The sequence below is a fragment of the Argentina silus genome (genome assembly GCF_951799395.1).
Source record: "Argentina silus genome assembly, chromosome: X".
Taxonomy (NCBI): Eukaryota; Metazoa; Chordata; class Actinopteri; order Argentiniformes; family Argentinidae; genus Argentina; species Argentina silus.
Genome location: NC_139653.1, coordinates 35,210,963 through 35,234,440, shown reverse-complemented (window position 1 = coordinate 35,234,440; position 23,478 = coordinate 35,210,963). Strand labels below are relative to the sequence as shown.

Genomic DNA, 23,478 nt, shown 5'->3' with positions numbered 1-23,478 from the left:
AGACCGGTTGGAGGGGTAGTAGCCTTGGTTCTGTCTGGGTAGGTAAAGACCGGTTGGAGGGGTAGTAGCCTTGGTTCTGTCTGGGTAGGTATAGACCGGTTGGAGGGGGAGTGGTCTTGGCTCTGTCTGGGTAGGTAAAGACTGGTTGGAGGGGCAGTAGCCTTGGTTCTGTCTGGGTAGGTAAAGACCGGTTGGAGAGGTAGTGGTCTTGGCTCTCTCTGAGTAGGTAAAGACCGGTTGGAGGGGTAGTGGCCTTGGTTTTGTCTGGGTTGGTTAAAGATCGGTTAGAAGGGTAGTAGTCTTGGTTCTGTCTGGGTAGGTTAAAGGGTAGTGGTCTTGGTTCTGTCTGGGTAGGTTTAAGGGTAGTAGCCTTGGTTCTGTCTGGGTAGGTTAAAGGATAGTGGTCTTGGTTCTGTCTGGGTAGGTTAAAGGGTAGTGGTCTTGGTTCTGTCTGGGTAGGTTAAAGGGCAGTGGTCTTTGTTCTGTCTGGGTAGGTTAAAGGGTAGTGGTCTTGGTTCTGTCTGGGTAGATTAAAGGGTAGTGGTCTTGGTTCTGCCTGGGTAGATTAAAGAGGAGTGAGAGCTAATGGTCTTTGGCGGACTGAAAATTGAGTGACATTTTATGGATATCAATCTACTGTTTTGCATTTAATGTAAAGATGCTTGCTGTTCTAAGACATCTTTACTACAAAATCTCAATTTCTAGACATAATGTGATGCCCTGATTCTTTTTTATTCAAGGCTGACAGGAAAAATGTCCACGCAAAAGGAGGATCCTTGGACTGAATTTCACAGCGCTTTTGCACACAGATTTCATGTTTTGGAGCAATTGACATTTTCAATGGCTAATGAAAGGTAAGGGATGAACCACACACAGAAATATAGAATATATAGGTTACTGTATTATGAAAAGATCAGCCATCTCCAATGGAAATGCAATTTAGTCTAATGCTTGATTTAGTCAATGATTTAGAATTTAGAATTTTGGAAGGAAGATGAAATAATTCATCCATGATTGACCTGAATGTATCCATGACCGCTGTGCCTGTCGCTGTGTTGCTACTCTGTAGAGCTTCTTTATTTGTTTTACTTGTGTAAAGTATACTTCTATTGCCTGGTGCTAAGATAATAGTCTCTCAGGAATAACAAAGATTACTTACCCTAAAGAAAGAGGGAGCAGCAATATCAAGTGGACCTTGCAGTAGAGGCACGTATTGCACATATTTCTAAGGATCTGGACGACCATTTTGAGGAAAACAAAAAGCGTTTTCCCTTTTTACAGGTGAGAGTAAATTACAATAAACTACAGTTCTACTATTATTACATCAATATTACCACTGTTGATGGTCCTCATCTATATATGAAGTGTTCTAAGGGCCTGATTGTTATACCTAACTCGTTCTCAGAGTTGGTTAACTCTTGAGGTTCCTCGGGTCTCCACCGAATTGGGTTTTAGTTGTGGTGCAGAGAACTGCTGGAACAATCTGCAGAGAACGTTTCAGTTTAAGGTTTTGAGGGCAGTTTAAAGTTTTCATTGAGGACTTCTTTGTTGAAAAATGTGTTTGTTTTTCTTGATTGTGTTTTCGAATGTTGTAATTTTGTGTTTGTATTATGTATGGTTGTAAACTGAGACCTTGGTCTCAAAGGGACTCCCTGCTAAAATAAAGGTTAAATACAATTGGAGACTTATTGGAAGTTTTATGGTAAAAAAAATGAATTATGCAGGGAGCAATCCCAGATTGCCCCTTCAAGTCTAATGAGACAGATCCAATGGTGTGTGATTTTCTGTAAGGACAGTGTGCTGCTAGTTGTCTTCATGAGCCATTCACATGTTCATATGTTCACATGTTCAAAAAAGAGTGAGGAAGACAGTGACACCGAAATGGAGAGGGAGCCAAAGAAAAAGAATAAAGAAATGAAGGGAGTCATGAAGCTGCAACGAGACATGAAAATACTCCAAGATCAGGCAAGGGCAGCGGAGACAGAGACGAAGGAAAAGCAGAGGAAGATTGACACACTTGAAGATCTGGTGAGGTCAATGATAAGAGAGGACCATCTGGGAAAGGAAGAGCAACATGTTCTTCATGTGGAGAAACAGAAACAAAAGAAAAGAGAGAGGGGGACAACCCATGCAGAGACAGAGAATCAGATGGAGGAGGAAAAAGAAGGACAGACAGAGTCTGACAGAAAGAACAATTCAGAGAGACAAGAAGTTGAGATTGAGAGAAAGTGGAAGGAGCAGAATAGAAAAGTGGGACGAAAGGATATCATCAATGAAGGGAGAGGAGAGATGAATGTGGAACACAAACCACAGTTGTGTACTAATGGACAGAAACATCCAGAAGAAAAGAAGGTGTGGATAGATATCTTGTCTGCAGAGGATGACGAGAAGAGACAGAAAGAGGTGGAAAAATGCAATGATAAAATAAGACAGAGACAGACACTGACAGTAAGGGACATTGTCCAGATGCAGGATGAGAAAAAGATGGAGAGTCCGAAAGAGGAGGGACAAAGAGAGACGCATAGAAGGACTGCTTCTGAGATTAAAGGAGAACTAGGGAAGGAAATGAAGATGGAGGAAAGAGAGAGGAAGAGGATGAGATGAGGAATGAAGGGACCAAACAGATGGTGGAGAAAAATAGAGAGATGGGGGAAGAAAGGGAAGGACAGGTGCCGATTAGAAGACAGAGAAATCTTCCAGAAAATAAGGGATGGATGTTGGACTTGTTTGCAGGTGATGAAAAGAAGATTCAGAATGTTGATGAACAGAATAATATAAAGATGGAGGGAACGGGAGTGGTGGCAGGGAGAAGAAAGGTTCCAAAACAACAGATAGAGGAAGATCAAAGTGAGATGGAAAAAGAGAAGGAAGGAGAGTTGTCTCCTCATGGACAGAGAAATCTAGCCCAAAGGAAGGCACGTGTAGACGACTTGTTTGTGTTCGATGAAGAAACGAAACAGAAAGAGGTGGAGAGACACAATGAGAGAATACAACAGGGACAGAAACTGACAGTGGGGGATTCTATCCAGATAGTCGAGGAAAAGCAGAAGATGGGGCGGAGGGAGGCAGGACAAAGAGAGACGCATAGAAGGACCACTTCTGAGATTAAAGGAGAACTAGGGAAGGAAATGAAGATGGAGGGAAAGAGAGAGGAAGAGGATGAGAAGAGGAATGAAGGGACCAAACAGATGGTGGAGAAAAATAGAGAGATTGAGGAAGAAAGGGAAGGACAGGTGCCGATTAGAAGACAGAGAAATCTTCCAGAAAATAAGGGATGGATGGTGGACTTGTTTGCAGGTGATGAAAAGAAGATTCAGAATGTTGATGAACAGAAGAATAGAAAGATGGAGGGAACGGGAGTGGTGGCAGGGAGAAGAAAGGTTCCAAAACAACAGATAGAGGAAGATCAAAGTGAGATGGAAAAAGAGAAGGAAGGAGAGTTGTCTCCTCATGGACAGAGAAATCTAGCCCAAAGGAAGGCACGTGTAGACGACTTGTTTGTGTTCGATGAAGAAACGAAACAGAAAGAGGTGGAGAGACACAATGAGAGAATACAACAGGGACAGAAACTGACAGTGGGGGATTCTATCCAGATAGTCGAGGAAAAGCAGAAGATGGGGCGGAGGGAGGCAGGACAAAGAGAGATTGATAGAAAGACAGCTTCTGAGATTAGAGGAGAACTAGGGAAGGAAATGAAGATGGAGGGAAAGAGAGAGGAAGAGGATGAGAAGAGGAATGAAGGGACCAAACAGATGGTGGAGAAAAATAGAGAGATGGAGGAAGAAAGGGAAGGACAGGTGCCGATTAGAAGACAGAGAAATCTTCCAGAAAATAAGGGATGGATGGTGGACTTGTTTGCAGGTGATGAAAAGAAGATTCAGAATGTTGATGAACAGAATAGAAAGATGGAGGGAACGGGAGTGGTGGCAGGGAGAAGAAAGGTTCCAAAACAACAGATAGAGGAAGATCAAAGTGAGATGGAAAAAGAGAAGGAAGGAGAGTTGTCTCCTCATGGACAGAGAAATCTAGTCCAAAGGAAGGCACGTGTAGACGACTTGTTTGTGTTCGATGAAGAAACAAAACAGAAAGAGGTGGAAAGACACAATGAGAGAATACAACAGGGACAGAAACTGACAGTGGGGGATTCTATCCAGATAGTCGAGGAAAAGCAGAAGATGGGGCGGAGGGAGGGTGGACAAAGAGAGATTGATAGAAAGACAGCTTCTGAGATACACAAAGAACTAAATGTGAAAAAAGCAAAAATAGAGATAGAGAGAGATAATGGACAGTTGCCTGCTGGAAGACAGAGAAATCAAACAGCCAAGAAGGCTTGGATAATGGACTTGATTGCAGATGATACAGAGAAGAGACATGGAGAGGAGGGAAAAAGTACTTCAGAGACAAAAATGGACACTCAGTACAGTAGAGCAAGCAAAATGGATGTCAAAAGAGAGAGAATACTAGAGGGAGATAGAGGGAAGAAACAAGCTGAAACTGAGATGCAGAAAAAGATCAGGAGAGAGGAGGAAAGACAGAGGGAATTTCAGAAGCATTTAGAAAGAGAAACAGAAAAAGAATTTGAGATGGAGTGGAAGAAATATTTTGCAATTCAAGGAGAGGAAGAGGAGACGACTGTCCCAAAAAAGCAGGTGGAGGGAGAGATAAGCCAGAGGGAGCAGGCAAAACAGAAGGAGATGGAAAGGGAGGTAAAACAAAGAGAGATTGATAGATTTAAACGAGAAACACAATTAGAAAAAGGAAAGGAGAGAAAGATAGAGGAGACTGAACCAAATGATGAAGAGGAAAAGAAGAAGGCTACAAAACAACGGATGGCTGGAGAAATGAGAGAAATTGAAAGAGAGAGGAGAATAAATGTAGAGCAAGCAAGAATCCAGAAAGAAAAGGAGAAAGAAGAGGAAAGACAGAAAGAGGAGGGGAAGAATGAAGCTGAAAAACAGAAAAGAGAGGTGGAGAAAGAAAAACTAAAACAGTTAGAGAGAGTGAGAAACCAGAGAGAGGAGGAGGAACAGAAAGAGAGGAGAAATGAGGTAACACAAATAGAGACAAGAGAAAATGAGGAGGAGAGGAACAAGGCTGCAAAACAACGGATGGTTGGAGAAATGAGAGAAATTGAAAGGGAGAGGAGAAGAAAGTTAGAGGAAGTGAGAATCCAGACAGAAAAAGAGAAAGAGAAGGAAGAGGAAGAAAAACAAAAAGAGATTGCTCGAACAAAAAAGCAGAGAGAGGAGGAACAAGAAATGGAAAGGAAGAGAGAGGATGCAAGACAGAGAGAGGAGGAGGAAAGGAAGAAAGCCGAAAAGCAGGCTGAGGACAAAAAAAGAGAGATGGAGCAAGAAAAGCAAAAACACTTAGAGAGAGAGAGAATGCAGAGAGAGGAGGAGAAACAGAAAAGAGAGAAAATACAGAAAGAGAAACAACAACAACTCATTGAGAGGAGGAGAGAGGAGGCAAAACAAAGAGAGATTGATAGACAGAGAGAACAAGAACAAAAAATAGAGAGGGAGAGAGAGGAGACAAAACTAAGGGAGGAGGAGGAGGAGAAGAAGAAGGTTGCTAAACAGCAGAAGAAAGAGAGAAAAGAGCTAGAAAAAGAAAAAGAAAAAGAGTTAGAGAGAGAGAGAATCCAGAAAGAGGAGGAGCAACAGTACGCACTGGTGAAACAGTTGGAAGAGCAATACAACATGGCAAGACAAATGGAGGATGAAAAAAAGAAAACACTAGAGAAGGAGAGAGATGAACAACAGACTGAAATGGAGGCAGAGGAACCGAAGAAAGACAAGAGCTTCCGGAGAAGAGCGTTCAACTGGGTTAACCAGAAGATGAAGGAGCGCAACCTCCGGAAGATTGATAGGACCTTCAAGAGAGAGAAGGAGGAGGGGCACGAGGTGTACATCAACGGTAAGGCCTTCCTCTCTGAAAAAACAAGTCAGTTACTGTAAATGTTTTGTTCGATATGTATATCTGACTGTTCTATTTTATTCTAAACTTGGTACTATTGGATATTGTCCTTCTCTCTGTCAGGTGCCATGGCTGGGGGCGTGGCTTCAATGGCCACACACACGCTGCGCACCCGTGCCCAGAGAGAGCAGGAGAAGAGGGAGGAGCTCTTAGAGACGGAGGAGAAGAGGCAGAAGTTAGAGGAAAGCTGGAATAAGTTCCAGGACGAAAAGGCCCAGAAGAAAGGTGCCAAGAAACAAAAGGAGGTGGACCGATATGAGAAGTGGGCCTCGAAAAAGAGAGAGCGGAGGCTTGAAGGAATGGCGGGTGGGGAACATTTTGCAGAGGACCTGCAAGATGACCCAGAGGCGGCCATGTTTCCTGATCAAAAAATGACAATTTGGCAAAAAAGAAAGTTGAGGTGAGAAATAGAGCACACAGGGAAGAGGAGTTAGTAGTAGGATACACATTTCAAACAGACGTGTAGTTGAACGTGAAGTTGTTTGTCTAATGTCAACAGTCTGTATGTGAGCGTCTTATTATCTCTCACTTCCCTTTTTCTGTTATTTTCCTCAGATTGAACGTATTTGAAGATTAAAGATGCCGCCCCCCCCCACCACCATCTACAGCATCTCCATCTTTCCTCTTCTGACCAGTCATGGTTCTCTTCTTCATCTTCATATGTTTTCCTGTTCCTCCTGCCTTTCCAACATCCCTTTGTTTATACAAATGAAGAACCTTTGTTTCCAAGAGTGTACCCCACACTTTCTACACCTCACTCACACACTACCCCATTAACCCCACATACTACCCCATTAACCCCACACACTACCCCAATTATACACCACACTCACACACTACCCCTCACTCACCAACCACCCCAGTACACCCCACACTCTATAACTACCTCACTACCCCATACTCTATTATATCATGTCATATGACAGCCCATTCATATGAGAGAGTTTGAACCCATCAAGAAAATGTTGCCTGTATGTTGCAGATCTGGTGCTTAATAAAAAATTAAAAGAACTAACTGTCATTCTTGGTTGTCATTATTTGTCACAAAAAAACGAATGGCAAAAACGTACACAGACCGAAATTAAACTTTGCATTATGCTAATATGGCGGTGGTTTGTCTGAAATATTAGTGATATTTTCGAGGCAAAATTGTCATCTGATGGCACTTGACCTGCTCATTGTCATGAATTCTGTGGAGAGAGTCAATGTATTGATCACTGTGAGAGCTACTGGTGGGAGAATCACCATCAGAGATAATGGTGATCAGATGATCAGAGAGTCACTCGGTTGTAGATAGTAGAGATACAGGGGACAAGGACACGGATGTGACTAGTTGGGCTGGTCATGTGACTAGTTGGGCTGGACACTTAGTGGAGTGAATGACTGTTGTATGATTCTTTACTGTAATTCAACCTATTGATGTCTATAATCATGTGTCATGTTGAAACTGTAAAGCTTTTCTGTTGCCTTATTGAGGGTGACATGTCAATATTGTAAAATGCATATTGATGAATGATTAGAGCCTTGTACCAACACACAGTGGACATAACCGTCCATCATCAGAGTCCATGTGTGTAGATAGTTACCAGGATTCTCCGGACCAGGAGTGATGCAGCACAGCAGTGAAGTGGATAGAAGAACCAACTGTTTATAGAGATGCATGATTGTGGGGTGGGAAGCTGTACTTACAATGTACTTCACCTTCAGAGTCAGAGTCCGAGTAGTCCAGCTCTGATGTGGTTCTTATAAGGGGAGTGCATGTACTGGTCTGTCTTGTGTACAAGCAGAGCAGTGACTGAAACCCAGTAGTGTTGTAGTTCTCTCTTCCATCCACTAGAGGGGAGCAGAGAACACTACTATCTCAGGATGACCAAACAGCTGTTATACTCCTAAACCACCAACAAGGGGCGCCTATACATTAGTCAAAAGCCTACTGTTTGTGCTGGTGCTATGACAACCGTGGGGTCTACAGGTCATCGTAAAGGTCAGGTCCTGTCCACTGGGCTCTGTACCTGGAGAAGAAGGGGAGGTCAGTAGGGGACCTGGGGCACTGATCGTGGGCTCAGATAACTCCACAATGGAAGGGGGAGAGAGGAGGGCAGTTAGAAACAACTGTCATAAGCAGAGAGCTGCACCTGAGACATATACCCTCACCATGACAACACCCTCACCATGTCTGTAAATAGTCTGTCAACATGTATATATCTGTATACTAAACACTTGTATAGGAATATCTATATTCTATAGGTTCATTTTGAGTGTGTACTAACATAGGAGAGCAGCGGAAACTTCCGTAACAAATGTTTTTGAAACACAACTTTTTGAGTAAGAGGACTTGTGTTGTCATAGTCACTGCTCTGTCAGGTTGCTGTGGGACTATCGTTCCATCTGACTACGGTAAGCATGGATACCTCTGGGCTCGCTGAGTCTCTGTTTAGAACTTCAGTGGTTCCAGGCATAAACTGGGGCCTGGAGTTTTTCCTGACCATGTGACCTGGCCAGCAAAACCTCCTGGCCCCTTGAAATTATAGCATATGGATTTTTTTTGGAGGGGGCATTAAAAGAGGAAGATGGAGGGAAATTAAAAAGACTGTTAAAACAATAATATCTACTCATCAAACACTTTATTAGAAACACCTGTACACCTTCTCATGGTGGAGGTGGTGTAACGGTGTGGGGAATGTTTTCTTGGCACACTTTGGGCCTGTTAATACCAATCAATCATCACTTGAATTCCACAGCCTATTTGAGTATTGTTGCTGACCATGTGCATCCCTACATGGCCACAATTTACCCATCTTCTAATGGCTACTTCCAGCATGATAATGCACCACAAATGTCACAAAGCAAAAGTGGTCGCAAACTGGTTTCATGAACATGACAATGGGTTCAGTGTGTGATGCAATGTGATGCAATCATTTCATCATGGTCATCATGGACCAGAATCTCAAAGGAATGTTTCCAACATCTTGTGGAATCAATGCCACGAAGAATTGAGGCTGTTTTGAGAGCAAAGGGAGGCCCTAACCAGTATTAGTACAGTGTTCCTTAAAAAGTGCTCAGTGAGTGTATATAGAATAGGACTAGGATACAAACCAAACATTTGTCCCCCTGTCAACAAAGATGAAACAGGCACAGATTACCTATTTTTTTCTGATCATAATACGTACGTATTTATTGCCTGTTTGCTTGTTCCTGACATTGCTTCTTTTTCCATATTACAAAGAGTAAGACCAGGACTGTACAAACAACCTTTGATAAACATGAACAGCTCCCTCCACCTCCTCTTGCTCCTCCTCTTCCTACAACAGCAAAGCAATAATCAACACCATCATCATACAGCATCTACTGTTAGACCAAGAGAATATGGTACTGCACGTCTGTACACACATGAATAGATGCATTCACCATCTGCGCAATGTTTACAAGTAAAACAGATTCTAAAAAAAAAAGAGTTACAGACAGTTCTTACTATTCTTTTATTTTCTTGTTTGTTTGTTTTTACTTTGTATCGATAACTGGTTTTCTTTTCATAAAACACAGTAAAGGTTATGAATGCTGGGATCGTTCCTACCATGAATGCTGGGATCGTTCCTACCATGATAACTTGATGATATGAGTAACTCCTCAATCTGTCATGCAGGGTTAGGGTTAGGGTTAGGGTTAGGGTTAGGGTTAGGCCTTTCTGGACACCCAAGGTCACCTTACAGTAAGCTAAAAATATATTAAAAGTGCAACAAAAGCACTGTTATAATCAAGGAGATCAAAAAAGACATGCAACATGTTGAAACATAATAACTAAGGACAAAACAGCAACAACAAGACATGAACAGCATACAAATACAGGGTATAAAACAACAAGACAGGTTACTAAACAGTAGGAGGCAAACAGCAATAGGACATGTACAGCATAAAAACAGGGAATAGTGAGTGGCAGTTTTCAGTAGGTGAGAAGTGTCAGTTGTAGGCCATGGTGAACAGGTGTGTTTTGAGCAGTTTTTTGAATGAATGCAGTGTGTCTGTATGTCCCTCTCACATGATATATTTCCTCTTGTATCTAATTGAATGATTTTATGCATTAATTTTCCCACAGACATATGACACTTACGTAGCTGACACAAAAGGAGCAATGCAGCAGGACAGGAAAGAGAAAAGAAACCCTTATCTCTGTCAATTTGGAAATGGCAATAATGTAATAAACACAAGTATACTGCACAAACGACAAAGGGACACGTGAGGCCAATTATGAAATCAGAGACAAAGGTGGGCGTGAGGCCTTGATTTTTCTTCAAATTAGCACCTACAGAGAGAACAACGCAGTACAACGTAAGATCTGAATACGACTCCTGAAAGACAAAGTACTCTTTATTCAATTTTCTTTTTATCCAGTCTTGTCTAGTAAGCAAAACGTGTTTTATTCAAATGTATAGGATTTAGCTGCCATTCCTATTCGTTTATCAATTAATGTTATAAATATTATGCATTGGAAAAGGCAGTGCTCTGTGCAAAGTGCTATGTAGATGCAGTATTTACAGGAATTTCAATTCGATCACGTAAATGTATTTCTTGTTCCTGTTCAATTCTTTCTTCAGTCTGCTCTCTGTGACTCCGCATCCTAATATCCTGCCGCGAGCTGCAGAGGCTGTCCCGGTATGAACCGTCAGAACAGAAACACTGTGGATGGACCTACGTATGGCCTCTGAAATAGATACGCAGCGTCCGTTAACCGGCTCGACAGCCCCGACCGACACATGCAGAGCCTTGACGGATTCATAGTAGGAGTTATCTGTTTCACCCCGGGCAAATCAGAAACCCTGATTCCGAACTTAACAGCTAAGACCAAAGACACATGAAACGCCACTGAAAGAATTACTTCTAGAACTTAATACCCGATGCAATGATAAAATACAGGGTCGAGCGTTCACAACAGAATTTTACTTGCCACTTTCCCTACACACCTGTGCAAATTATCACTCAGCCAACGTGCGCTGTGTTGTGCTCAACCACTGCAATCATTAGCTGCCAAAACCACGTGTATAATTAATCCAGTGCAATCCAATGGAGGTGAAATCATTGCACATCGACGTGAGACGGTGACCCCCACTGGTGTGCACTTGCCAGCTATAGTAGTGTGTATTATCTTTCTGTTTTTCAGAGATGAACCTATTTCTCTCGCTCGTCCTGGCCGCGGGGCTGCACCTGACCCTCAGCCTGCCAGCCTCTACAGGTGAGTGAGACTACACACCTGCCCCCGTGAAGACAAGCGCATTCTGTCCTGGTTAAACACTGCCTGGTAAAGTGTTTCATTGCCTTTCGCCAGTGAACTTGGCTACTTCGAGTGGTTCAAGGGGCAGTCGTATTGACTGTATATACAGGGCTTGGCACCGTTTTAGTCCTTCGGACAATTGGGACTGATTTCGTGTTTTTTTTTTTTTTTTTTTTTTTTTTTTACTTGTCCGAAAACTGAAGTCACATTTTCAGAATGGTCTGAATTTAGGGCTGATATTATATTGCTTCGGTCACAATTTGTCGACAACCTTAATTTGTTTAAGGAAATAACAGACATGTTCAACCCTGTTATGAATGCCTCACGACTTTAGTTCAACTCAAGTATAAGCTTGTTTTTGTAGTAGAATTTAAGTAATGGTATTTTGAAATAACATACCGTTAACCAGAGCTGTTGATTCATTCAGAGACTTTATTCACAGAGGAAGCCGTGTCAGGTTTGCAAAGTTGAACACACTTTCCACTTCCGTTTCCTGTCTTTTTATAGACATCACATAGGTCAACACCCTTCATTCAACAAACGTCTACTTCCTGTCTACATACACCAATAATATTCAAGAACTACATTTCGTCATCCAGGGGCTACGCCCCCTTTGACTTGGCGTCGGTCAGTCTACTTGAGAGATCAATTGACCTAGGCTATTTTCTAAAGCCCTTTTGTCCTGGCTGTTTACAACTGTGTTTATTACCCATCTATCCTGTCCCTAGATCACTCGATCCTGTTTATACAGCTGTGTACCATTTTACTTCAAAGCATCCATACCCTCTAGTCAACCCCCACTTATCTGATCTCACCCCTCTGAGATGTTCCAGGACCATCTGGTGTCCTTGTGACCTTTTCCCCTAGGTGTGGGATTACCACCCTTATATTGTCTTTAAATTTACCATATTTTACGCCATTGTTTGTCAACAATGCAGTTGCAAACAAACACGGTATAGTTTTTACCATGTTTCTTCTCATGAGTGGTCAGTTCTTGCATCCAAAGCTCTGTCCATGAATTTCAGTGGTTACATTTTTCCCTCAGCTCTTAAGTTTAAAAAAAAAAATATATATAATAATACTTGTCTGTGTGGTTTGAGTGGCAGGCTCCAAATCCATTTTGCCTTCTCCAAGACAAGTTTATCCAGCTCACTCAGGATGAATATCATAATCTTTTTCCACATTTAGGGCACTTGGCAGTAGGAGATGGATATGTTATCTTAACAATCTGCTCATGTTGGTCTGCAGGGGAAAGTTTGGGAAGTCCTTTCATTCAAAGTGCAGTGGAGGAGGCAAAGAGACTTGTAGATGAAGCATACAAGTATTCCAGAGAAAAGTGGGTGAACATATACATTTTCAGAAGAGAACAAAAGCCATGACACCTTTTTGACCGTCATGTCTCCTCTTCACCATTTCACTACCATTTGTAGTTTTTTTTTATTATTGTGTTCAACAGCCGTGACCTCTGATTGTGTTTCCTGGTGCTGCAGAAGCTTGGAGAGGGTGCGTAGGGAGGCCACCAAGCCCTCAGACGTCCTGCGGCTCATGAAACAGCCTGTCAGAGACACGCGCAGTGCCGTGCGAGCTGCGGACTACTTGGAGAACAGCCTGAGACTGATACATGAGAGCCCACCGCATTCACAAACGCTCCATCAATGCAACAGGTCAGTTGCATCCATGCACACATGCAGGCATACGTGTGCATGCACACAACACGTCAGTCACACATGCACACACTTATTCAATCTCATCTACGTATTTCCCCTCTACATACTATAGACACACGCACTCCTATTTGGGACACGTTCTCGTATGTCTTGTTTCTCAGACCTGCTCACTGAAGAGGAGCTCGAGGTCATCGTCCGGGTGAGCGGCTGTGAGGCTCGAACCCGGCCTCCGTCCTGCCGCACCACGCCCAACCTCGCCAAGTTCCGCACTGCCACCAGCGTCTGCAACAACCTGTAAGGGCAACTATAATAACAATATCAGGCTTTATCTCCTTACCATGGTAGTCAGGGCAAAGCCGGTATGCTGATTGACATCTGCGGGTTTGGCTGCATACAATGCAACCGTCTTGGGTCCTTTGAGCAGAGTGACTGTTGGGTGGAACATAAGGAGGTCCAGTGCTGTTCCTGAAGGTGGGCCATGGCATGGCGTCGGCCGCAGGCAGCCTGAGTTTCTCAAGTGAAGTTGCTTAACCCACCAACTGCCAAGGAATTCCGGAACACTCGCCACCTAGAGTGCCAAGTGTATTATGGGCCCACACAAAAAAGAACAATAATAAAATAAAAATTCATGCTTGTTTCCAGGAAGGACCCTTTTCTTGGAGCATCCAACACGCCCTTCACTCGCTGGCTGAGAGCGGAATATGATGATGGGGTCTCTGCACCAAGGGGCTTTGACAGAACCAAGACCTTCAACAACTTCATGCTCCCGCTGGTATAGTGAACAAAACCAGCCAGTTCACATAAACTGAGACAAGTAATGATGCTTGAAAAATACAGTTGGTTTCTTACCAGTTCAAACTACTTGTGGAACTGGAACCAGGCACAATGGGGATGAAATAGTGCGGAGAAGAGCGTTGAACATGGTTGGAATGACTGCAATCCTGTCGCCATAAGGCATGTACGTTTTGATAAATACCATGATTATACACTCCCCATCCCCCCCCTCCTCTGTATCCAGGTCAGGGAAGTCTCTAATCGTATCCTGAAAACGACAGACGTGGGTGTGGTCAGCGATCCAGAGTTCTCCCACTTTTTGACCATCTTTGGCCAGTGGATCGACCACGACCTGACCTTCACGCCCTTCTCCCCCAGCATCCGCTCCTTCAGCAACGGTCTGGACTGTGACGAGAGCTGCGAGCGCTCCGATCCCTGCTTCCCCATCCAGGTCAGTCCCGCACCCCAACTCCTCTCCTTGCACCCCAACATCCCATCCTGTCAACCACACTTCCCTTCTGTATACACCAAGCACATTCTCAGTCCAGGGATGTTCTCCCTGGGGTTTTCATAATGCAATCCATCACTGCGCTGTTCAAAAAACCTGGGGAGAACCCTGGGGTACTCTCTAACTCCTCTTATTTGCCCCATAACCAGATTCCTCGCGGGGACCCCCGGCTGCACACTGGGCCAGACAGCTGCCTCCCGGTCTTCAGTACCGGAACCACCGCCTTTCTGTTTGGTGGTGTGGCCGAAAAGAGGGAGCAGATCAACGCTCTGACAGCCTTCCTGGACATGGGCCAGGTCTACGGCTCTGAAGAGGGGCTGGCGAAAGACCTCTGGAACCTCGACGACGACGGAGGCCTGCTGCGCGTCAACACCAAGTTCACAGACAATGGGCGTGAGCTGCTGCCCTTCACCATTATGGAGGTGAACGCCTGTGCCACACGCCAGGAGATCACCGGCGACCCCAATGCCCAGGAGGTGCCCTGCTTCATAGCAGGTTAGCCTCAACATGGGTACTGCACGATAAGGACACCGGCCCCTTCTCATAATCCAAACACCCCCACTTTCTGGGGCTTTTCTCTCAGGGAGAGGGGGGACAGCAGGGCTAGTAAGAGCCTGTTATGTATTACCATCTGTCAGTCCAGTATCCATTCTCAGGACAGTGTATTCCTGTTCATGGACTCCCTGGCCACTCCTAAATCCCAGTCAGTTCCCTTCACCTGCACCTCATAGTAGAATCTCCTTGAGGGAAAACTCCTTTCCCAGGACATTGACACATCTGCCAAACCTCTCAGGGCGGTCCTGTCTAGTGTCTACATGTCTCACTTGTTTCACATCCTCAGACAGGATGCGACAGGGATGTGTAGAGTCATGTCCACTGTGGAGAGAAACATACCGTTCACATGAGAAACATTATGACTGAATTAGCAAGTACAGTACAAGTGGATATCATTAATCTGGGGGATTGTGTGTGAGGCTTGATTGTTATAAAATACAATGTGGATACAGTAAGGGCTGTCCATGTGTGACTAGGTAACAAATGACAGCACACCCAATAGCAAATGTCAATGATGTTTATGGTTGTAAATGACCAGCCTGGCTTTACCAAGCTTATAGCTGTAAACCACACTAATACCCCCCCCCCCATCTTCAGCAGTTGACCAAATGCAGTCTGAATGGGTTGATCTAAACGTGTGCTCTCGACATCTCTGTCCCCAGGTGATACCCGCCCGAATGAGAATGTAGCCCTTACCACTATTCACACATTCTTTTTGCGGGAGCACAACCGCCTGGCTCGTGCTCTGCGCCGTCTGAACCCACACTGAGACAGTGAGACTCTCTACCAGCAGGCCCGCAAGATCATGGGCGCCTACATCCAGGTAACACACCCACACATCCTCATGCTCTCCTCTCTGCTGATTTCTCATCAGTCCCCCAGTTAATCTACATTGACTCTCTCATTGATCCCCTTCATCAGTATCCGGCATTCCACAGTGGGGCTTAGGTTGTGCATGCCAAGGCCAATTGCTTTTCCAGTCACTCCTGCCCTATACAGTACACTTGAAACCTCAGGCTTTTTGCCTTCTCTACCTTGCTAGCGAACTTGGTGGGTGGCAAGAATAATCAAAGTTAGCTCGCTGTAACTACACGATCGAACTGACCTGAATAGTGCTTTTACAAATAATATTGCCATAAGCTGTTGACATTCAAACAGGCTTGTTCACTGGGCTTTTAGCACTAGCTGTCCACTAGTAAGCCTTGGCACACCCTGGCACCACTGTCAAAGCGGCTAATGATGTGGACTAGCACCGTGGGCGTCTAGCAGGGCATACCCTCTCCTCCTTATTTTCTGTCTGCCTACACCATGTCCAATAAAAACTGAACTGAGACTACCACACCAAAAAAAACCGGTTAATGATGTACAGTACACACCCACAGCCCACTCTCACTCCCCCTCTCCAACCCAGGTGTTTGTGTTCCGTGACTATCTACCAGTCATTGTGGGTGACGAAGCAATGAAGCGCCAGCTAGGACCTTACCCTGGCTATAATTAGAATATCAATCCCAGCATCGCCAATGTGTTTGCTACGGCGGCATTCCGCTTCGCCCACCCGACCATCCAGCCCACCTTGTTCCGCCTGGACGACCTCTTCAGGGAAAACAGACAGTTTCCAAGCATCCCCCTCTTTAAGGGTTTCTCCACCCCCTGGAGAGTCATATTTGAGGGTTAGTGCTGGGGCGTTGGGATGCCTGGTAAAGTATCTGCCAAGTGGGAAACATTTTCATCAGGTAATCCTGTTCTGTTTCCTCTTTCTCTGCTTTTTTCTGCCTCTTTCCTCTCCTCTTCTAGGTGGTATTGACTCTCTGCTCAGGGGTCTGCTGCGCCGACCAGCCAAGCTGAACACTCAGGACAGCATCTTGGTGGAGGCTCTGAGAGACAAACTCTTTTCGTTTGTGGAGGATATGGCGATGGACCTGGGCTCCCTCAATATGCAGCGTGCCCGTGACCATGGCATTCCTGGTACACCGCTCTCCTGTATCCCCCTAGGATAGGTCTAAGAACATCAATCATTATTATTACTACCCTAAGGGGTCACCAACCCGAACGTCGCTGGTTCAAATTGCGCTTAGGACACTACTTCACATTTTCTTTTGTGTTAATTCTTGTTGCTTATGCTCGTATTTGCTAATGCCTTCCCTGACAACTTACCCTAACCTTAATCACTCGAAGTTAATGCCTAATACTGCCTGACTATCACGCAATTTGTAATTCACATGGTCAACCATACGTAAACATTGGTTTTCTGTGGCATGAACAATTGGAACGTTTGTATCGGAATTATCAGGTTGCCACGATGAAGATATCTAGGGACGAACATGGCAAGCTTGTATGGAATGCTCCACAGGAGACCATTTTAGCTAGATTGTTGAATCTGACTTTAAATGTAATGTCATAATCGGGACAAGTGTGCTAGGGCAAAAGTGGCTAGTCACTAATATAGCTGAGAACAGGCATGCAGTGCTGCAACACGGATGTGGTTTCGGTGTCTCCGGTGACGTTTACTTCACCAGCGCTTTTCAGTTCACCTCACTGAGCCAGTCTTTTCCTTCCCTTTTCACCCTAGCCTACAATGCATGGCACAAGTTCTGTGGGCTCCCTGCACCTAGGAACCACGTTGAGCTGGCGCAGGTTCTGAACAACCCAAGCCTGGCCCACAGACTGCTGCAGCTCTACGGCACGCCGGCCAACATTGACGTGTGGCTAGGGGGCGTGGCTGAACCCTTTGTACAGGGGGGGCGCGTGGGGCCTCTCTTCGCTTGTCTCATCGCCACCCAGTTCCAGAGGATCCGTGAGGGAGACAGGTGCGTGTGTGTTTGGGGGATGCTGTGTGTGTGTCAGTCAAGGAAGGCTGGTGGAGGTAGAAATCGGAGGACTGGTTCATTGTAATGAATGGAACGAGGAATGGTAATCAGTGTTCCTTCCACACCTTACAATGAGCCAGTCCTCCGATGTCTGCCTTCCCTGGTGTCTATTTTGAATGCATGTCTGTACTGTATGTGAATCTCTTTCACTTTTGTGGTGGAAGTCTAGGATTTACCACTCTGTACTTTAGCTCTTCGGAGGTAAGAATCAAGAAACAAGTCCTGAGTAGCCACAATATCTGAGTCCGGTATTTATTGCTTGCAAACAAGAGACAAGAGCGTAACAGCAGCCCAGCGTAGAACTGGGGTTCGTTCAGCACAAGTCTAAAGAGACAATGATTAGGTTTGTCTTTTATACATTTTGAACATATTGCCAGGCGCCTACAAGGCTATCGGCTGATGGCCTTGTGCTTACGTGTGAAAGGGCGGGAGAGAATGAACAATGGGGAGGCTTTCTTTACTGATTAATCGCCGTTCAACATTTCACACCTATCGACAGGATGCGCCTGTCCCCCCATTATTGCTCTCTCCTACCACTCCCTCAGAGATCACCGCTGTTCATATGGTAAATCATACAGTGCTTCTCAGAACAATGGCTATAGAACTTTAGAGGAGTGGCAAGAGAAAATGTCATCACAGTAGTTACACAAGTTGTATCAGTCATATGAAAGTGTATAACCTGAAAATAGTTCTATGAATGTATTTTCCATAACACTTTGCTCCTCCCCAGACTGTGGTATGAGAGCCCAGGAGTCTTCACCGCCAGACAGAGGGCAGCCCTGAGCACTGCCTCTCTGAACCGGATCATCTGTGACAACACTGGCATCACCAGACAACACTGGCATCACAAGCCTGGCAGTAGTAGGCTCATCCCCTGCTCCAATGTCTCGCGTGTAGACCTCTCAGTCTGGAGGGACAGAGGCTGTTCAAATTCTGGTGAGTGGCCTCTGTCTCCATGGCCCGGTCTACACTTGTTGCTTATGTCTTGTTGCTTATGACTGGAGGTCTACGTGTGTGGAGGTTGTGTTCCGTTGTTGGCCCTGTTTCAGCTGACCACCTCGCACTCTCATTTTCATTTCACCTTTATTTACACGGGACAAACGCAGTGGATTGTATTTCTAGTCCCAGTCTGGCCACAGAAGGCGCATGCAGCTGAAAACATTTGAACTGAGACTTTGTAATACCAGGTGTGGACACGGATCTGATCATACCAGGATAACAAGTCTGATTTTAGTGTAGATGAGGCCTATGAAGACACAGACACTGTGTATGCATGATTACTGAAGAGTGAGGGAATACAGGAGTGAATCAGTACTTTATTTATATGTCTGTATAGACTTGAAGTGATTAATTTGCTCCACAACTCTCCTATTCAAGTGTGACTTTCTTAGTCAAATAGAGAATCTAGCTAGAGCTTCATGTGTGTTTGAGTTGGCTGGCTAACTTCATCCTGAAATGATTGACTTGCGTGATTGGATCTTGCTCTACCATATTCTCAGTCTTGTATGAAGCCCTTGCATGAACTATGCCTTTGCACTTAACAAGTCAATCTTACAAAAGAGATTTTAAATCTGAGATGACAAATAAAATGATTACATAATAATAACTTGTGTAATATGTATATGTGCTTCTAATAACACATGTGGTTTCTGATCTTACAGGTGAAAGCTGCTATGATGACAAGGTCAGTATTTTTATGACTTGCCTGCCTGTGAAATTGGATACACATTCAGTTATGAAGTAATTTTGACCAATACCATGGTAGTCAAATCAAGCTAAATGTCTTTTTTTCTGGGTGGAAGGGCTCTGTGCTACCCACCAGGTCCCAGCACAGAGCCCTTCCACCCAGAAAAAAAACAGACATTTAGCTTGATTTGACTACCATGGTATTGGTCAAAATTACTTTTTAAAAAGGGGCAATCTGGAATTGGTGCAACCACTTTTAAATGAAATATGTAGGTTGATTATTAAAGAATGCCACTTCTAAATGCCTGTTAGTTCGTGCTTGTTTTATGCCATTGGTTACAAAGTGTAATTGTAAAACTACACTGTATAGCTTTAAAAACATGGTTAAAATTGTTGGGGCTTTTGCTCTAGCTAGCTCAGCAGTCATGTCCTCTAAACCCAACTGAGTGCGTACAGAATTTGGACTCACAACTGCTTATACGTGATTGCTCTTAAGCACGTGCCAAGGACAGAGCAAAGCCAGCAAAAATGTACGTCACAAGCTTTTTCTCTGACACCACTTGGACAATTTTGATTAAACTTGGGTGAATGATTGGTCTTGCCATACAGATTAGGAAATTACGCTGATTGTCCAAATTGACTAAACTATTGTTTAGGAGTTTCGAGGTGATGTCATAATAGGGAGCAAAGTGGAGAGCTAGGAGTGTCCGCAGTGAGCTGTTCTTGGTTAAATGCTGAGCACAGGGCTGTGTCTGGGTGCTCCGTGCGCTAGCAGCGATATGCTAACACCAACTAGGTAGGCATTGCTATGCTAGTAAGAGAGTAGCTTGATAGTAAGAGGGCATAAAATACATTTAGAAAGTCTGTCATACAAAGAGTGTGTATTTAGATGTCCTCAATTTCAACTGAAGTACCCGCCATCTTGTGAGATGTGTTTGTCCCGCCCCTCCTTCAAGCAATAGTGTCGCTGTAGCCCCTAACGCCGTAGGCATAATGCATTTGGGAATAATATTTTGAGAAATTAATGCAAAGCTGATAGTCAAATAAACACTTCAGGTTCTGGTAACTTTTCAGTCTAGCTAGGAATGCAGCTGTAGGCCTATAGCCTAATGAATTTGTGAATAATATTTTGTGAGTGACGTCTGTTATGCAGCATCATTTAATACCAAAACTTGGCCTATATCAATATGGAAACCAGAGGTGTGTAACCTTGGTTTATAGCCAGTTGTCATAAATTATGTGTATCTTTACCGATACCGTCAAGTATAAATGTCAGATACGCTCGTCCAGAAACAGAACAGCCGTGATTACAGATGAACTAAAGAGAGGGAACACGTCCTTGAAACTGACCTCCCGGAGGATCCTTCAGTCCTTCTACTCTGGAGCTGTGGAGAGCATCCTGGCTGGCAACATGGAGCTCCAACCCCCCCTCTCCATGTCCTGTACACCAGGAGGTGTAGGACCAGAGCCTACAGGATAATGAAGGACCCTCACCACCCAAAAAACGGACTGTTCCAGCTGCTGCGGTCAGGCAAACATAATTACCCATTGCAGACTCATCCTCCACTGTAATTATCTGTACACTGTAAAACATTTTAGGTCAGTTTAACTTGCAAATGAAGGTTCACCTGCTGCCTTAAAACTGCAAGTTAACTCAACTGAAGATTACCTTTGTTTCAACTCTGAAAATAAAGTTCAAAAGGTTGATTATACTACAATGTTCTAGTTGTCACAATATTGTTTTTTAAGTTGTTGAAGTTGACTTAACTTTTAATCACTTGTAATCTTAACTTGATACCATTAGTTGAAACAAAAAAATCATTATACATCATCAATACATGAAAACTTTTAATCACATCTTGTTTAAACTTGATACTGTGAGTTAAAACAAAAAACTTTTTTCATTTAAAATTAAGTGGATCATAATTCCAAATTTGTTTCAACTTGCATGGTAAATGACCTCACACTGAATTCTAAAAATACATGTTTATATAAACTTTAACAGGGGTTAAAGGCTGTAACATGCCATACCCAATGTATGTCTAACATACCTGAACAGGTGCACTCACAAGTGCAAGTGTGTGCGTGTGTGTGTCTGTGTGTGGGGGGGGGGGTGGACTTGCACACAGACAGGACGGACAGACAGAGACAGACAGAGAGAGGGTGGACTTGTAGACAGACAGGACAGACGGACAGAGGGTGGACTTGTAGACAGACAAGACAGACGGACAGAGGGTGGACTTGTAGAAACAAAGAAGGTGAGGTAGGGTTGAACAATGGGGTATGTGAGATACTAAACAGATAATCTTAAAATCTCAAAATGAAAATATATAATGTTGGTGTAAAGAACAAGGCAAGCTTCCCAAATAACTGCTGCCTCCTAGTAGTTGCTTGACAAGTGCATTCCTTTGTTTACATGCGATATCTAAGCAGTTATCTAAGCAGAGTCCATGGATTCTGGCTGAACATTGGTCCGGTTTAATGTTCATGACAACCCTCTGAAGGAACTCAAAAGAGTACCTCATATTACGTGGGTACTCAAGGTTAAGGCAGTAGATTGCGCCCAGTAACATGGCAAAGCCCGTGGGCACATCTCTGAGGTCATGTAGGATGATTTTCTCCTCTACTACCAGAGCCACGTTGAAAACATCCAAAGGAAATGCATCATGCAGAGGGCCTTCGTGTCCAATCAACAGTCCAACTTGCATTCCTCTCATTATCACGTCAAGGGTTTCACCATGAACCTGAAAACATAAAGAGAAAAACACACATCTTAACTGACTGACTTAAACATCACTGCTATTCTAATAAAGAAAGGCTACAAATATCTTTGAAATTAGTTGAGTGAGTGTTGTCATTGCCTTTCTGCATGTTCATTGTTAAACCCAAATAATAAAATAAACCAACAGTCATTTTGGCCACTATGTGGAGCTAAACTGAGAGAAATGTACTGCATTGAAATTTTCTCTATTTCTCAAAAATGTAGTATATTGGGATTTTAAGTATGAATAAGAATTCAATGTTTTATACATTGCATTTGAAATGAAAGAATGATTATTATAGACTATGCATCATACAGCTACATGCACATGGACAGAAACTCCGGGACACACCTCTTAACTAACATGTAACACGTGGTCAATAAAAAAAAAAGTCTAGGCTGTAGCCTACTACTTTATCATCCCATCAAACTTTTTTCTGATATACTGATATACTACTAGGCTATTTTTTTAGAGAAGTTAGCATTACATTTATAAAAAAAAAAAAAAAAAAAAAAAAAATATATATATATATATATATATATATATATATAAGTCTGGATATTTTATTACATATTGGTTAAGTTATTGCATTTTGGGTTTCATTACACTTTCGATTTAAATTAAGGGCACATTTCATAAATTTTTCAGACATTACTACATTTGCTTGCCATAGGGACAAAATTCTAATTATTTCAAGGAAACCTCGTCAATGTTGGGTGTGTGGTGTTTGCCAAACATAGGGCATAGTTATTTTTACAATTGTGATAATAATAACTTAAGATGAAGAATTATTACATTTACTATTTCATTTGTAAAAATTATCCCATACCACTTCTGAAAATGAGTGTATAACGAATGTAATATAAAATGTGTAAATACAGTGTCTTACATCACACATCCTGATTATGTCGGAGGAATCTTCTGCAAGGTAGCATGGAAGACCAAGTAGGGCAGCTGTTCTTTTGTTTTGGTTGGTGTCCTACAAGAACAGACAAGAGTTTGTGAATAGGATATCCAAGCTACAATACTACTATTTTAGTACATCAACAAGAAATGATTTCTATGCAGTACATACCTCCTTTTGAAGACAACTGAGAACACTGCTCAGGCGCAACCTCCTGCCTGATGCAGCAGCTGCTTCGTACATCTGTAGAACACCTGGCACCAAGGCATCAAGTCCATCCAGGAATGACTCCAGCAGGTCTTTGGTGACGATTCTACTGAACTCGGCACTAAGCTGAAACCAATAATAAAAAAGCAGAGAAAAGGGGCAATAAATTAGGGAAAATTAAGAGCAGCATAGAGCTCTAAGGGGTAGACACACAAAAAACACAAATATGATTGCAACATATAGTGCATAGTTTGTCTACCTCAAAGCTCAAGTAACACAATATAGGATTTCTATGCTGTACTC

The 23,478-nt window shown here is 43.5% G+C and overlaps 1 pseudogene across 1 annotated transcript in view; it reads left to right on the top strand.

Moving 5' to 3' along the window:
• The first annotated feature begins 5,840 nt into the window (after nt 1–5,840).
• Nucleotides 5,841–23,478, top strand: part of LOC310822355 (eosinophil peroxidase-like) — a 110,970-nt pseudogene continuing 93,332 nt past the window's right edge. The window contains exons 1-12 of the transcript in view: nt 5,841–5,919; nt 11,135–11,206; nt 12,494–12,581; nt 12,736–12,909; nt 13,074–13,206; nt 13,555–13,684; nt 13,931–14,137; nt 14,344–14,689; nt 15,412–15,572; nt 16,161–16,419; nt 16,544–16,714; nt 17,319–17,556. The product of the transcript in view is annotated as an eosinophil peroxidase-like (transcript). The remainder of the gene's footprint in view (nt 5,920–11,134; nt 11,207–12,493; nt 12,582–12,735; nt 12,910–13,073; nt 13,207–13,554; nt 13,685–13,930; nt 14,138–14,343; nt 14,690–15,411; nt 15,573–16,160; nt 16,420–16,543; nt 16,715–17,318; nt 17,557–23,478) is intronic.